General features: G+C 49.6%; 1 protein-coding gene across 7 annotated transcripts in view; it reads right to left on the bottom strand.

Annotated features, from left to right (window-relative positions):
- ZC3H7B (zinc finger CCCH-type containing 7B) overlaps nt 1-11,623 on the bottom strand; it is a 60,148-nt gene extending 48,525 nt beyond the window's left edge. For 5 of the 7 annotated variants that reach the window (XM_055394553.2, XM_055394554.2, XM_055394552.2 and 2 more), the window contains exon 1: nt 11,356-11,622. The gene's annotated coding sequence lies outside the window, so the exon portion shown is untranslated. Of the gene's footprint in view, nt 1-11,355 lie in introns of all 7 variants that reach the window. The other 2 variants (XM_055394558.2, XM_055394557.2) reach the window with 2 other exon arrangements.
- Between the last annotated feature and the right edge of the window lie 4,757 nt (nt 11,624-16,380).

Raw genomic sequence — 16,380 nt, 5'->3', positions numbered from 1 at the left:
TTTCATGCACTGGAGAAAAAAATGGCAACCCACTCCAGTGTTCTTGCTGGAGAATCCCAGGGATGGTGGAGCCTGGTGGGCTGCTGTCTATGGGGTCGCACAGAGTCAGACACGACTGAAGTGACTTAGCAGCAGCAGCAGCAGGAAAGTACCACTATCACCCTCATTTTACAGATGAGGAAACCAAGGCACAAAGAGATGAAGTGACCTGCCAGGGTTAGTTACTAAGTGACAAAACTGGGCTTTGAACTCTGGCAGTTGGGTTCTGGGGCTCAGACAGTGTCACCTCCCAACTCAAAAGTGCTCCCCCACCCCCGCAGGCTTCCTTCAGCCTAGACCCTCACTCCACGCACCCCCACCCCCGGCATTCACCTGCCCCTACTGCAGTGTGCAGACAGGTTACACACCACACAAACACTATCTGAGCTTACGTCATCTCCATGCCTGGCACTTCTCCCGACTCACCGGGCCCTCGACGGCTACCCAGAGAGACTGGGAAGGCTTTAATTCCATGGTCTCTGACCTCGCTCGTCAGCTCTCTGGGTCTGCATTTATCCCTTCCCCTCATCCTCATCCATCCCCTATCTGACTCCAGGGAAGTCATTTCTGGAGGTCACCTGCTGGGTATCCAGCCACTTCTAGGGCAGGAGTTTTGAACCTGGGTCCCAAGGAGAGAAGTCGGGGGTCTGTGACCTTTTTTCAGGGGCCTGGGAAAACACAACTTTTTTACAAACTTCTACCTCACACTGAGCATCCCCCCCCAATTAGGAACACAGGAAAACACCACAAGAGCACCAGGCACAGAAATCACAGCTTTCTCCCTGTCACATTTCAGCTGCTGCACAACACAATCTTGGTTCACGCTCACCCCAACTTCGAAATTGTGGTAGTTACATAGACTCACTGCTAGTTCTTATTTTTTAGTGCATTGATTTAAAAAAGAGCAAAAATGTAGTTCAAAAGCATTGATTTCCTTGGTAATCCTGTGTGTTTTTACTGTATGCATCTAGAAAGAGTATTCTGAGAAGGCATTCATGGATGTCCCCAGGATGCCTGACAGGTCTGTGGTACAAAGGGGCTTGAGAAACCCTGCTCTCAGGATCAGGTTATTTATTCCTACGGTAATCTCAGAAATAGGTGCTTTTATCCCCACTTTCCACCCAAAAGCAAGGCCTACAAAAGTAAAGTCTTTTTATAAAAAAATAAAGAGACTTGGGGACTTCCCTGGTGGTCCAGTGGTTAAAACTCTGTACCTCCAATGCAGGGGGTGCAGGTTTGATTCTTGGTCGGGGAACTAAGATCCCACATGCAGCGTGGAGCAGCCAAAAAACAAAAAGTGAGGCTTGGAGGGCTCCGTAACTTGTCCAAGGCCACACTGCTCCCAGGGAAGCAGGCTGCAGGAACATTCAGGAATGGACATGCAATGGATACCCACAGGCCTCAGCAACCTGTAATTTGTTTCTTTTAATTGGCCACCTTGAACAGAAACCAAGGTTCAAGAAACTTGCCCCAGGCCTCCCCCGGCACCCCACCATAAGCCAAAGTAAAAGCAACCCTCAACAGCAAGGCCTAATCCCCACCCTCCTGCAGCACCCTGGCTCCAAAGGGCTTTGATTCTATATTTTCTTCACCTTGTCTTTCTCCTTCCCAGCAACCTAAGGGCCCAATAGCACAGAAGTCTTCAAACCTACATCTCTCTCCAGGGGACCAACGCTCTACTCCTGCTTCTCCATCAAGACCCACCTGCTATGTTGCTAAAGTGAGACATTTGAGCAATAACTTTTTATTTTTTTAATAGAAAAGTAACAGAAGCTTACTCTTGGGAGTTATGGGCATGCACACATTTATAAAACAAAACAAAACAGAACTCACCCAGGGTCCCAGAGCTCCGACTGACTGCTTACTATTCTTTTTTTATTTTTTTGAGCAATTTGAAGTCACTGCTCCTGTTCATGGGAGAAGAAATCCTTGTGGTCTTAACACCTGAGCACCAAGAGTTTCACAAGCTGCTCTGCCTGCATCATGGGCTGAAGAGAGGCCAGAGCAGTGCAAAGGGCCCCGAGCTGGGTTCCCATCATAGCGCTGACCCATGCTAGCTTTCACGGAATCAGTCTGAGCCTCTGTTTTGTCCTTTACAGGATGGAGCTAATGATATCCACCTTGCAAGACTAATGATGACACCTGTTTGCTCGGCTGTGTCCGACTCTGAGGCCTATGGACTGTAGCCTACCAGGCTCCTCTGTCCATGGGATTCTCCAGGCAAGAATACTGGAGTGGGTTGCCATTTCCTCCTCCAGGGGATCTTTCCAACCCACAGATCGAACTCACGTCTCCTGTATTGGCAGGCAGGTTCTTTACCACTGAGCCACCAGGGAAGCCCTACTTTCTGTCTAGGCCACTCTTTTTGGGCAAGGGCTGTTTGGACCACTCTGCTACTATTGTTCATTTATTCAACAAATAACCACAGAACACCTTTGTGTGCAGTGGGCTCTGCCAGAGCCGAGGGAATGAGATTAATGAAGTCCCTGGCCTTGGGGAGCCTGTGGTTCAAGTGTGGAAAAACAAACAAAAAGGTCAGTGTTAAATGCACAAGACAAGCAGAGATACAGATAAGAGCTACACAGAAACTAAAATAGGAAACATGGCAGGGAATGGTGGGGGTGGGGGTGGCTGGGAGCTTAGGGAAGGCCTGTCCTCGGAGGTGGCATTTAAGAGACAAGGAGCCAGTCACGGGGACACGGGAGGTGGGTAAGGGCACACCTGGCATCGGGTGCAGCTTAGGGAATGGCCCTGAGGTGGAAACAAGCTTAGCATGTTCAAGGAAGAGACAGAAGGCCAGTTGAGGCTGCAGGACTGGAATGAGAGCAGGCCAAGCAGGAAGCAAGGGGCAGGGGACAGGCTGAGGCTGTTCAGAGAGCTACATGCAGGTCACTCTGTGCGAGAGCCAGCTCTGTGCTCCATGTGTACTGGGAAACCACTGGAAGGTTTTCAGCAGAGGACTGACAATCTCATCTATTTTTAAAAATATTTTTATTATTATTATTTTATATATTGGCTGTGTGGCATGCAGGATCTTAGTTCCCTGACCAGGGATCGAACCCGTGCCCTCTGCAGTGCAAGTGCAAGTCTTAACTATTGGGCCACCAGGGAAGTCCTGATAGGGTCTCCTTTAAATCTTGAGAAGACCCCTTGGCTGCTGCCTTGGGGGTGGGTCCTATGAAGCGAAGGTGGAAGGTTAGTTAGGAGTCTGCCTGCTGTGGTGGTCAAGGCCCAGATCAAGGCAGGCAGTGGAGAAGATTCAGGAACATTCTGGAGGTTATTCAGTATTCATGGCCACCACACTGGGTGGTCTTTATAACTTTCAAAGTTCCTTCATTTAAGTTTCAGAGCAAACCTGAGGCAGCAAGGCCATTTCACAGACCAGAAGACTGAGGTCAAGACTGAGGACGTGCTGGTATCCCCCTCACTCAGACAGTGTGTGCTGGAGCGGGGAACGAAAGCCAGGACTTTGGACTCCTCTGCCTGCAGAGGGACAGGGTATGACACAGAATGCTCCAGAGCTTAGAGGAGCCTCTGAAAAGGGTCACAGTCTCGACAGACCTTTGCCTGCAGCCGTCAGGGAAGTGCTTGATAGACACTCGCTGGCTGACCCCAGCTCTTGGTCTCAGGGAATCTGACACACGGTTGGTTCCTTCTCTGAGTCACGGTGTGGACAGAGCAGGAAGAATTGGAGGGTGGGTTGCCCCTTGGTTTCTTTTGAGTAACAGAGATTTCTCTTATCATGAAGGATTATCATGGGGATGAATGAGAGACTAGACACAAATGTGAGATAACTAGAGTTTCCAGGCAGGTAAGAAAAGAGCTCAAGGGACTTTACTGGTGATCCAGTGGTTGAGAATCCACTGTGCAATGCAAGCTACACAGGTTCGATCCCTGGTCAGGGAACAAAGATCCCACGTGCTGTGGGGCAACCAAGACTGCATGTTCGGGAGCCTGCGTGCTGCAAGGAGAGACTCCACACGACACAATGAAGATCTTGCGACTAAATCCCCATGCGGCCACATTGATAAATAAATATTCTAAAAAGAAAAAGCAAAGAGCTCCCTGGAAACTGAAACAGCTTGACAGCATCTCTTTGGCAGGGTAACTAAGACCTCAGACTCGGGCTCCCTCTGACCCTCCTGCTCTACCTCAGTCGTATGCTCTGGGACCCTTAGTCTTCTCATCTGCAAAATGGGCCTGCTAGTGGATTTGGTAAGAGAAGGCACACAGAAAGCGCAAGCACAGGGTGGGCACACAACCGCGTCCAGCGGTGGTGGCTGCTGGCGCTATCGCCACTGTGCCCGTCAAGCTTGAAACTCAGGCTCTGATGCAGACCTCAGGAACTGCTGCTGAACTGAAGCCGACTCTAGACAGTTCCTGGATGCAGAAAGGCTGCCTCCCCTCCCCTCTGGGCCTCCAAGGCCTGATGTTGAAATGGCGCTAACACACCTGCAGAAGTCATCAGGGTGCTTGCAAAGAAACAGACTTACTAGGAGAAATAAATAAGGTGGGAAGGAGCCCCATAGCTGGTGATGACAGGGAAAAGGAAAACGAGCCCGTTTTCAATGGACCATTAAATGTGATGAAAGGAGCTGGCTTCCGTGGAGGCTCCAGGGAGCTGACACATAGCCGTCACTTCATCAACCCCAGCTGAAGATGCAGTCAGACTTTCTCAGAGGACACCTCCACCCTCTGCTGTCTCAACTGTACCACCACTGGCCCTACGAGTCTCTTGCCTCCCTCCCGCCTAGCCTCACCTGGTCCCCCAGTGGGCCAACTCAATAGCCAGACTGCCCCGGTTTGCCCTCCAGCTCTGTCACTTACAGGATGACATTTAATCTCTTTGTGTCACAGTTTCTCCATCTGTAAAATGGGGATGATTATAGCACCCACCTATATACAACTATCATAAAGATTCAATAAGCTTATCCAGGAGAATGCACTCACAACAACTGGCCACTAGCTAATCACTGGATTGGTGCTTGTGAAGTTACCAAAAAATTTTAAACTCCCCTAGTAGAGTGACTCGGAGAAGGCAATGGCAAGCCACTCCAGTACTATTATTGCCTAGAAAATCCCATGGATGGAGGAGCCTGGTTGGCTGTAGTCCGTGGGGTCGCTAAGGGTCGGACACGACTGAGCGACTTCACTTTCACTTTTCACTTTCACACATTGGAGAAGGAAATGGCAACCCACTTCAGTGTTCTTGCCTGGAGAATCCCAGGGACAGGGGAGCCTGGTGGGCTTCCGTCTATGGGATCACACAGAGTCGAACACGACTGAAGTGACTTAGCAGCAGCAGCAGTAGAGCGACTGAACTGAACTGAACTGAACTGAGTTCCTCTCATAAAGAAAGCTGAGCACTGAAGAATTGATGCTTTCGAACTATGGTGCTAGAGAAGACTCTTGAGAGTCCCTTGGACACCAAGGAGATCAAACCAGTCCATCCTAAAGGAAATCAGTCCTGAATATTCATTGGCAGGACTGATGCTGAATCTCCAATACTTTGGCCACTTAATGCGAAGAGTCAACTCACCGGAGAATGCTGGGAAAGACTGAGGGCAGGGGGAGAAGGGGGCGACAGAGGACAAGATGATTGGATGGCATCACTGACTCAACGGACATGAGTTTGAGCAAACTCCAGGAGATAGTGAAGGATGGGGAACCTTGGCATGCTGCAGTCCATGGGGTCACAGAGTCAGACACGAATGCTGCTGCTGCTGCTGCTAAGTCACTTCAGTCGTGTCCGACTCTGTGTGACCCCATAGACGGAAGCCCACCAGGCTCCCCCGTCCCTGGGATTCTCCAGGCAAGAACACTGGAGTGGGTTGCCATTTCCTTCTCCAATGTGTGAAAGTGGAAAGTGAAAAGTGAAAGTGAAGTCACTCAGTCGTGTCCGACCCTTAGCGACCCCACGGACTGTAGCCTACCAGGCTCCTCCATCCATGGGATTTTCTAGGCAATAGTACTGGAGTGGCTTGCCATTGCCTTCTCCGCAGACACGAATGGGTCACTGAAAAACAAAGTTCCTCTCATATGAGTCTCCTGTCCCAATCTCCAGGCACTGGGCTTCTCCCAGAGGTTACCATAAAACATCATCAACTCTCAGGGTTCCTTTTCAGAAAAGGAAACTTGGGCCCGGAGAACCCAAGGGACCATGGTGGCAGAGCCTGACTTGAACCTGAGCTCACCTGCCACCTGCACTGTGGACTGTTCCAGACAACTTGCCCGTTCTGACTTTACACAGCCCTGCCTTTGTCCGGCTCAGCGCCTGTCCTTAGAATGCCCTTTCTCAACCCTTCTTTCCAACGTGTTATTTTTTTTTTTTCCTTTCCAATGTTTTAAATGGCACTTCTTCTTGGAAGACCTTCCAACCCCCAGGGCAAAATAAATCTTCTTCCTCTACACTGGGACATTATTCAATTTGACAAGACAATGGTTGATCGTGTCTTTCTGGCACCTCCACGGGGGCCTGGGACACAGAGGGTGAATCAGAACCAGTTTCTGTCCTTGGGAGACTCGGGTTAATCATCCGTATCCTTCTCCTTTCCAAGTTACAAGCTCCTCAGCAGTATCAAATCAGGCGCTGGCAGGCACCAGGAACTGAGCTCGGATCTCCATGTTCAGGACCTCGTCTTCTCCTTCCACCATCAGTCTGCCTTCTGAAGTCAGGCTTCCGGTAGCCGCCCGAGAGGACTCGCACTGGGCCAACCCCATAATACCATGGGACACAAGGCTGGTTCAGTGAAACTCCCTAGCCCTGGGGAGCCTGCCGATCTTTTAGCCTGGGTCCCCACCCCTAGAGCATTTGCCAGTTCAGACTGTCTGGGTCCCTGTTGTTCTCCATATTTGGGATGGAGGTGGTCCAATTCTGACACCATGTAGCCCACTCAACTGTCACACAGGACCAGCTTCAAATCCAGCCAGGTGACCTTGGGTGACCAGCCACATAAATATTGTGTTCCTCAGTTTCTTCATCTGTGAAATGGAGATAATAATGCCTACCCCTCACAGAGCCGCTGGAAGAATCAGAGAAAATGTACATCAATGTCCTGGCGCAGAAGCCGTGGTGTGGAGCCCAGAATCCCCTACTTTTTTCTCCACCCCAGCCACACCTCCTCATTCTTTCAAGCTCAAGATCCACCTACTGGAGGAAACCTTCCCTAACTTTTCCAGGTTACCCTGAGAGCTCTCTCTTCTCTCTGCTCCCACCGCAGGGACCCCACTATTGATTATCTTCTTCTTCTTCTCTCATTGGTTCACTAGAGTTAACTTTTCTCTTTCCAGTCAGCCTTTAAGTGGCAAACTCAACCCAAGCCTCCTCCACAGCATCACACTATACACCATAAAAGACTATTGAAGACTAATTTGCTAAGGGAGGCAGGGCTCAGGGAGAGGGTGAAGATCTGGAGGCAGAAAATGAGGCAGGAATCCTAACTCTGTTGTGTGACTTTCCAGGAAGACCTTCAACTCTCTAAGCTTCAGATCTCTCATCTGGAAAATTAAGATTGAAAAATGTCGAGCTGACATGGTTGCTATGGAGGACAGATGAGAGAACATATGTGGAAGCCCTTTTGTTATAAACTAAAAAGTGCTATTTAAGGGATTATTATGTTTGGATTCTCAAATCCAAACCTACTGATGCCTCAACTGTCTTATACTTTAGATTCAAGAGCCCAGATCATCCCACAGAGCTTCTTCAGTTCAGTTCAGTTCAGTCGCTCAGTCGTGTCCGACTCTCCGCGACCCCATGAATCACAGCACGCCAGGCCTCCCTGTCCATCACCAACTCCCGGAGTACACTCAAACTCATGTCCACAGAGTCGGTGATGCTATCCAGCCATCTCATTCTCCGTCGTCCCCTTCTCCTCCCGCCCCCAACCTTTCCCAGCATCAGAGTCTTTTCCAGTGAGTCAACTCGTCGCATGAGGTGGCCAAAGTATTGCAGTTTCAGCTTTAGCATCAGTCCCTCCAATGAACATCTAGGATTGATCTCCTTTAGAATGGACTGGTTGGATCTCCTTGCAGTACAAGGGACTCTCAAGAGTCTTCTCCAACACCACAGTTCAAAAGCATCGATTCTTCGGCGATCAGCCTTCTTCACAGTCCAACTCTCACAACCATACATGACCACGGGAAAAACCATTGCCTTGACTAGACGGACCTTGGTTGGCAAAGTAATGTCTCTGCTTTTTAATATACTATCAAGGTTGGTCATAACTTTCCTTCCAAGGAGCAAGCGTCTTTTAATTTCATGGCTGCAATCAGCATCTGCAGTGATTTTGGAGCCCAAAAAAACAAAGTCTGACACTGTTTCCACTGTTTTTCCATCTATTTCCCATGAAGTGATAGGACCAGATGCCATGATCTTCGTTTTCTGAATGTTGAGCTTCAAACCAACCTTTTCACTCTCCTCTTTCACTTTCATCAAGAGGCTTTTGAGTTCCTCTTCACTTTCTGCCATAAGGGTAGTGTCATCTGCATATCTGAGGTTATTGATATTTCTCCCAGCAATCTTGATTCCAGCTTGTGCTTCTTCCAGCCCAGCATTCCTCATGATGTACTCTGCATATAAGTTAAATAAGCAAGGTGACAATATACAACCTTGACGTACACCTTTTCCTATTTGGAACCAGTCTGTTGTTCCATGTCCAGTTCTAACTGTTGCTTCCTGACCTGCATACAGGTTTCTCAAGAGGCAGGTCAGGTGGTCTGGGATTCCCATCTCTTTCAGAATGTTCCACAGTTTATTGTGATCCACACAGTCACAGGCTTTGGCATAGTCAATGAAGCAGAAATAGATGTTTTTCTGAAACTCTCTTGCTTTCTCCATGATCCAGCGGATGTTGGCAATTTGATCTCTGGTGCCTCTGCCTTTTCTAAAACCTGCTTGAACATCTGGGAGTTCACGGTTTACATATTGCTGAAGCCTGGCTTGGAGAATTTTGAGCATGACTTTGCTAGCGTGTGAGATGAGGGCAATTGTCCGGTAGTTTGAGCATTCTTTGGCATTGCCTTTCTTTGGGATTGGAATGAAAACTGACCTCTTCCAGTCCTGTGGCCACTGCTGAGTTTTCCAAATCTGCTAGCATATTGAGTGCAGCACTTTCACAGCATCATCTTTCAAGACTTGAAATAGCTCAACTGGAATTCCATCACCACCACTAGCTTTGTTCGTAGTGATGCTTTCTAAGGCCCACTTGACTTCACATTCCAAGATGTCTGGCTCTAGGTCAGTGATCACGTTATCGTGACTATCTTGGTCATGAAGATCTTTTTTGTACAGTTCTTCTGTGTATTCTTGCCACCTCTTCTTAATATCTTCTGCTTCTGTTAGGTCCATACCATTTCTGTCCTTTATCGAGCCCATCTTTGCATGAAATGTTCCCTTGGAATCTCTAATTTTCTTGAAGAGGTCTCTTGTTTTTCCTATTCTGTTGTTTTCCTCAGAGCTTCTTAGCCCCAAATAATCCACCAAAACCCACATTCTTAACTGTTCATCCTAAAAAAGCCAGCAGTCATTCACAGTATCCATGGAACCTCATCCCAGTAAGAATGTGCATGCATGCTCAGTTGTGTCTGACTCTTTGCGACCCTGTGGATTGCAGCCTGCCAGGCTCCTCTGTCCATGGGCTTCTCCAGGCAAGAATACTGGGGTGGGTTGCCATGCCGTCCTCCAGGAGATCTTTCTGATCCAGGGATTGAACCCACGACTCCTGCATTGCAGGCAGATTCTTTACTGCTCAGACACTGGGGAAGCCCTCATCCCAGCTCAGGGATCACAAAAGTTCTCTCCCGTCCTCAGATCTCAACCCTTCTGGAACAGGTTTCTCCTTCCCGGCTTAAGGAAGTCCAACCTCAAACCTGCTCTAACTGCGATCTGCTGGGCATCATTTCTAGCTTGCAGTCCAATTTCCAAGGGAAATAAAAATAGGGAAAGACCACCAAGGTAGGCATAGTTGTATCTGCGGAGACGGGAGAGGAAGACTTGGTAACAGAATGAGAGATTCTGCTGGAATTTTGTGTCCAATGGTTGCTAAACGTACTATAATTATCACATTTGTGTGAGGATTCAAGGATCTGCATTCTGCTATTTTCATGGAACTTGATGAACTGCAAGCTCTGAGGGAAAATGCTAAGAAGTTGGGGTTCAAAGTCTTGTACTCAGGACCAAAGTCCCAGTAAGCAGCCCCAGGGAAATGAAATCCCTGGCAAAGTGGCTGGGGGGCCCCAGGCCCCCACTCTGAGCTCAGCCCCCTTCTCCAGCCCCTACTTTTTCCCACTGATGGCATGTAGGCATCACACCCATCAGAGTCCATCAGAGTGAATCCTGATTTTTTTTTTCTCCTGGGAATACTGCTTTGTCTCTGTGAAAGATCCCCAAATCAGGCACCTTATAAACGTCCTAGCAGGTCAGATTTTAAGGGGAAATCAGGGAAAGAAAGGGGGCAGGCCGGGAACGGCCCTGAGGCCCGCGGAGGGTCGTAGAGGGGTCTGAGGCCGCCGTGGTGGGTGGCTCCCCGGTACCCACATTCGGGGGCGCCCCCCAGGCGCTGGAGCTGTCCCCCGCTGCCCCTGCGCGCATCTGGTCAGACGACGGAGTCCTCGCAGGCCTCCGAGTCCTGGGACCGAGCCCACGACCGGAAATGCCCCCTACCCAGACCGCGCCCCCCAGTTCCTGCCGCCCTCTCCCCCGGGCCGGGCCGCAGGCCCCGGATCCCCGGGCTCGCGTGGCCGCCGCAGCCCGCAGGGGCGGCCCTTTGGCGGCCGCTGTCCTCCGCCCGCGCTGCGGTCCCTCCAACTCCCGGCGCTGCGGGGCCAAGGCGCACACAAAAGGAAGGGGCGCGCTACCAGCGACACCCCCGCCAATCGCCAATCCCCTCGAACCCCATCGCGGGGACCCGCAAAGCCTCCGCGCACCCCAAAGCTCCGGACGCCCAAGAGAGAGCCCCCACGCAAGAAATTCCGCGACACCTCCCGGGGGCTTGCAGAGGCGGCCAAATCACCCAGCGGCAGGTGCCCCCGGCCGCACAATAACTTTGAAACTTTGGGGCTGGGCGCGGGGGCCGGGAGAGGGAGCCCCAAAAAGAAGGCAAGGGGGATTGCGGAGGGGGAGGAAGCTGTGTCTTTATTTTTGCAGCATGCACTCTCCGGGCGTCCCCAGCGCAGCTCCGGCCGGGCCAGGGATCCCCGCGCCTCCGCCCGGCCCGGCGCGGCCCCCGGGTCCCCCGAGCCCTTCCCGCGCCGGCCGCCCGTCCGCAGTCGGGCCCCCGGCCTCTGCCCCGCGGGGCTCGGGCCGCGCGCTGCACTCACCTCGGCCGGGCTACGCTTCCCGCGGGCCTGCGCCGAGCCCGATAAATGGTATGCTATGACTAGAGGTATGATTACGTTATTATTATTAGTAATAATAAGAGTAAGTGCTATTTAATTACGGGCAGCCGCATCCTGCTCCCGGCGCCGCCGCCCCGGCAGCTCCGTCCATGTGGCTCCGGAGCGCTTTACTTTCATTTCCAGCCCCCCCTCCCCCCGACCGGCCGTTCGCGGCAGCACCCGCTGGAGGCTCGGTCTCCCTGCAGTCCCTCCTCCTCGGGTCCTAGAGCGCGGCTTCCCTCGCCGGGCGCCGGGGGTAGGCGGCGCGGGCCGCGCACCTGGGGGCGGAGCGGGCGGGGAAGTCCCCCTTCCTCGCCGACAGCTCATGCCTGGAATTCACCTTTATTTTCTTTGCAAGTGTCCTGCCCTCTTAGGGCTTTTCTCTTGGCGATTCTGCATTTCTGGGAGGGTGCTGGTCTCCCTGAGCGCCTCCTTCATGCGTGTAAAGAGCATCCCCCGCCGCCCCCGAGTTTCCAGCTGCTTTCAGTGTAGGCTCCCCGCAAACCCTAGAGCCCTGTGCCCTTTTCAAGAGTGGGGACCCAAGGTTGTTGTTTGTCTAGGATCTTTACCTAAAGTATGTGAGGCCGCTCAGAAGACCCAGTGAATGGGGTGGCAAAGAGTGGGACACGACGATTGAACAAAGAAGACCCAGAAGTTAAGGGGAGATCACCCGAAGGAGAAAATAGCTGTCAGAGGCCCTGGCACTGCCTCAGAACTGGCCAGGTTCAGGTTGGATTTGAATCCAGAGCTTCAGATCCAAACACCGAGTCATCCATCCCACCCTACCATTGATTCCTAGAGTTCCCTTCCCTCTTCATTTTACACGCATGTGTGTATATGCACATAAATGTCTTTATTGAGGGGGGACTTCCTTGGCTGTCCAGTGGTTAAGATTCTGCACTTCCAGTGCAGGGAGTGGAGGTTTGATCCTTGGTTAGGGAACTAAGGGGCTTCCTTTGTGACTCAGAGGTAAAGAATCCACCTGCAGTGCAGGAGATGCGGGTTCAATCCCTGGGGCAGGAAGATCTCCTGGAGGAGGAAATGGCACCCTGTTCCAGTATTCTTGCCTGGAAAATCCCATGGACAGAGGAGGCTGGTGGGCTATAGTCCATGGGGTCTCAGAGAGTCAGATACCACTGAGATCCAGGCACGCAGGAAGCTAAGATCTCACACGCTATGCAGTGTGGTCAAAAAAAGAAAATGATTTAGTGAGGATCAACTGTGAGATTTGTAAAGATTTTACCTTTACAAATGTTATAGTTTCCACATTTGCGCCATACAGTCTTAGGAACTGGAGGTACATCACTGAGATGAATTTTAAACATGTGGCAAATGTTGGGAGGCACAAGAAACTTAAAACAGTTTACCTGATTCTCACCATAATCCTGGAAGATTGGGTTTAGCATGCTCATTTTACAAATGGAAAACTGAGTCAGTTCAGTCGCTCAGTCGTGTCCAACTCTTTGCGACCCCATGAACTGCAGCAGGCCTCCCTGTCCATCACCAACTCCCAGAGTTTACCCAAACTCATGTCTATTGAGTCGGTGATGCCATCCAACCATCTCATCCTCTGTCGTCCCCTTCTCCTCCTGCCCTCAATCTTTCCCAGCATCAGGGTCTTTTCCAATGAGTCAGCTCTTCACATCAGGTGGCCAAAGTTTTGGAGTTTCAGCTTCAACATCAGCTGAACACAGTTTCAATGAACACCCAGGACTGATCTCCTTTAGGATGGATTGGTTGGGTCTTCTTGCAGTCCAAGGGACTCTCAAGAGTCTTCTCCAACACCACAGTTCAAAAGCATCAATTCTTCGGCGCTTCGGTGCTCAGCTTTCTTTATAGTCCAACTCTCACATCCACACATGACTACTGGAAAAATCATAGCCTTGACTAGACGGACCTTTGTTCTGCTTTTTAATATTCTGTCTTTTGTTGGTCATAACTTTCCTTCCAAGGAGTAAGCGTCTTTTTAATTTCATGGCTGCAATCACCATCTGCAGTGATTTTGGAGCCCCCCAAAAATAAAGTCAGCCACTGTTTCCACAGTTTCCCCATCTATTTGCCATGAAGTGATGGGACCAGATGCCATGATCTTAGTTTTCTGAATGTTGAGCTTTAAGTCAACTTTTTCACTCTCCTCTTTCACTTTCATCAAGAGGCTCTGTAGTTCTTCTTCACTTTCTGCCGTAAGGGTGGTATCATCTGCATATCTGAGGTTATTGATATTTCTCCCTGCAATCTTGATTCCAGCTTGTGCTTCATCCAGCCCAGCATTTCTCATGACATACTCTGCATATAAGTTAAATAAGCAGAGTGACAATATACAGCCTTGACGTACTCCTTTCCCTATTTGGAACCAGTCTGTTGTTCTATGTACAGTTCTAACTGTTGCTTTCTGACCTGCATACAGGTTTCTCAAGAGGCAGGTCAGGTGGTCTGGTATTCCCATCTCTTTCAGAATTTTCCACAGTTTATTGTGATCCACACAGTCAAAGGCTTTGGCATAGTCAATGAAGCAGAAATAGATGTTTTTCTGGAACTCTCTTGCTTTTTCCAAGATCCAGCGGATGTTGTCAATTTGATCTCTGGTTCCTCTGCCTTTTCTAAAACCAGCTTGAACACCTGGGAGTTCACAGTTCACATATTGCTGAAGCCTGGCTTGGAGAATTTTGAGCATTACTTTGCTAGCGTGTGAGATGAGTGCAATTGTGTGGTAGTATGTGCATTCTTTGGCATTGCCTTTCTTTGGGATTGGAATGAAGACTGACCTTTTCCAGTCCTGTGGCCACTTCTGAGTTTTCCAAATTTGCTGACATATTGAGTGCAGCACTTTCACAGCATCATCTTTTAGGATTTGAAATAGCTCAACTGGAATTCCATCACCTCCACTAGCTTTGTTCGTAGTGATGCTTCCTAAGGCCCACTTGACTTCACACTCCAGGATGTCTGACTCTAGGTGAGTGATCACACCATCGTGATCATCTGGGTCATGAAGACCTTTTTTGTACAGTTCTTCTGTGTATTCTTGCCACCTCTTCTTAATATCTTCTGGTTCTGTTAGGTCCCTTACCATTTTTGTCCTTTATCGAGCCCATCTTTGCATGAAATGTTCCCTTGGTATCTCTAATTTTCTTGACGAGATCTCTAGTCTTTCCCATTCTATTGTTTTCCTGTATTTCTTTGCAATGATAGCTGAGGAAGGTTTTCTTATCTCTTGTTGCTATTCTTTGGAACTCTGAATTCAAATGGGTATATCTTTCCTTTTCTCCTTTGCTTTTCACTTCTCTTTTTTTCACAACTATCTGTAAGGTCTCCTCAGATAGCCATTCTGCTTTTTTGCATTTCTTTTTCTTGGGGATGGTCTTGATCCCTGTCTCCTGTACAATGTCAGGAACCTCCATCCATAGTTCATCAGGCACTCTGTCTATCAGATCTAGTCCCTTAAGGATTAAGTGACTTGTCTAAGGGGGCAAGTCTGACTGCAGAGTCTGTTTGCTTTAGATGGCCTCCTGTGCTTTTCACTATCTACCTTAAGGGAGCCTTGAAAAGGGGTTGGGGAAAGGACAGCTGCACCATCAAAATTTCTCAAGCTCTTCCTTCTGTGGGTGCCATCGCTCCCCTCACTCCTCTAAGATTAACAGCAACAACTGTGCTCGCTTCAGCAGCACGTATACTAAGATTAACAACAACAGCAGAAAGGCAGTCTCTGGCATGAGGGGGACGTCCAGAAAGGAAAAGCCAAGTCCACGCAGGCTCACTGTGGTGGGGTAGAGGAGGGTTGTGGCTTGTTTAAAATGAAGACTTCTAGGGAATTCCCTGTTGGTCCAGTGGTTAGGACTCTGCACTTTCACTGGCGGAGGCTCGCATTTATTTCCACAAGCTGCATGGCCAAACATAAAAAATTAAATGAAATAAAATGGAGACCTCTAATCACCCCCACCTCACCTCTATCTCAGAGATTCTTTTTTTGAGAGGGGGGCATGCTGCATGGCTTACGGGATCTCAGTTCCCCAACCCGGGCCACAGTTAGTGAAAGCTCAGAATCCTAAACACTAGGCCACCAGGGAGCTCCCAGAGATTTTGATTCAGTATTTCTGACAAGCACTGATGGGTCACCTATGAGAAACTCAGGATCATGGGCTAAAGTCATCCACAGGCCGAGCCTGGCGGTTTAGGGAGGCTGAAGGGCAGAGTGGAGCTGTCACTGAAGCAGCCTTAGGTAGACAACAGGCAGTTGGAGTCCTAGCTCCACCGTGTGCTAGCTATGTGACCCCAGGCAATCTTGAAGCATCAGGCTTCTCAGTGGTGATATAAAGATAAGAAAATCCAATCAACATAGTTTGTTTTCAAGCACTACATTTAAAGAATATATGTAAAATATATAGAACAGCCCACGGGGATGAATCCATGTTAGTCCCCATATCCCCTGTAAATGTATGCTGAAACACTCAACGGATTTATCAGATTCGGTTCCACTGTTACTATCAGCCCCATTTTATGACTGAAGCTGTTGAGGTCAGCTGAACTACTGCATCTTGCCTCAAATGAACTAGCTGGTAAATGACATGGTGATTCCACCATCCCAGGCTGCCAGTGGAAAAGCACATATCCTTAAAAGAGGACTATTCGTCATTCAAGGTGCAATTCAACTGGACATCAGACCTCCTCTCAGCTGCCGCCATCTCGAGAATTTGGTATCAAGCAGTTTTTGCCTGTTTCACAGTAAAGAAACAGACGCAAAGCAGTTAATTGACTTGTTTAAGGTCACACAGGCTTCCTTTGTGGTTCAGCTGGTAAAGAATCTGCCTGCAATGTGGGAGACCTGGGTTCAATCCCTGGGTTGGGAAGATCCCCTGGAGAAGGAAATGGCAACCCACTCCAATATTCTTGCCTGGAGAATCCAATGGACTATAGCCTGCCAGGGTCCTCTGTCCATGGGGTCACAAGAGTCAGACATGACTTAGCGACTAA

This window comes from Moschus berezovskii, chromosome 6 (assembly GCF_049115385.1).
Source record: "Moschus berezovskii isolate FMDL1 chromosome 6, NW_MosBer_1.0, whole genome shotgun sequence".
NCBI lineage: Eukaryota > Metazoa > Chordata > Mammalia > Artiodactyla > Moschidae > Moschus > Moschus berezovskii.
The sequence above is the reverse complement of the archived record's forward strand: the minus strand, read 5'-3'. Positions and strand labels throughout refer to the sequence as shown.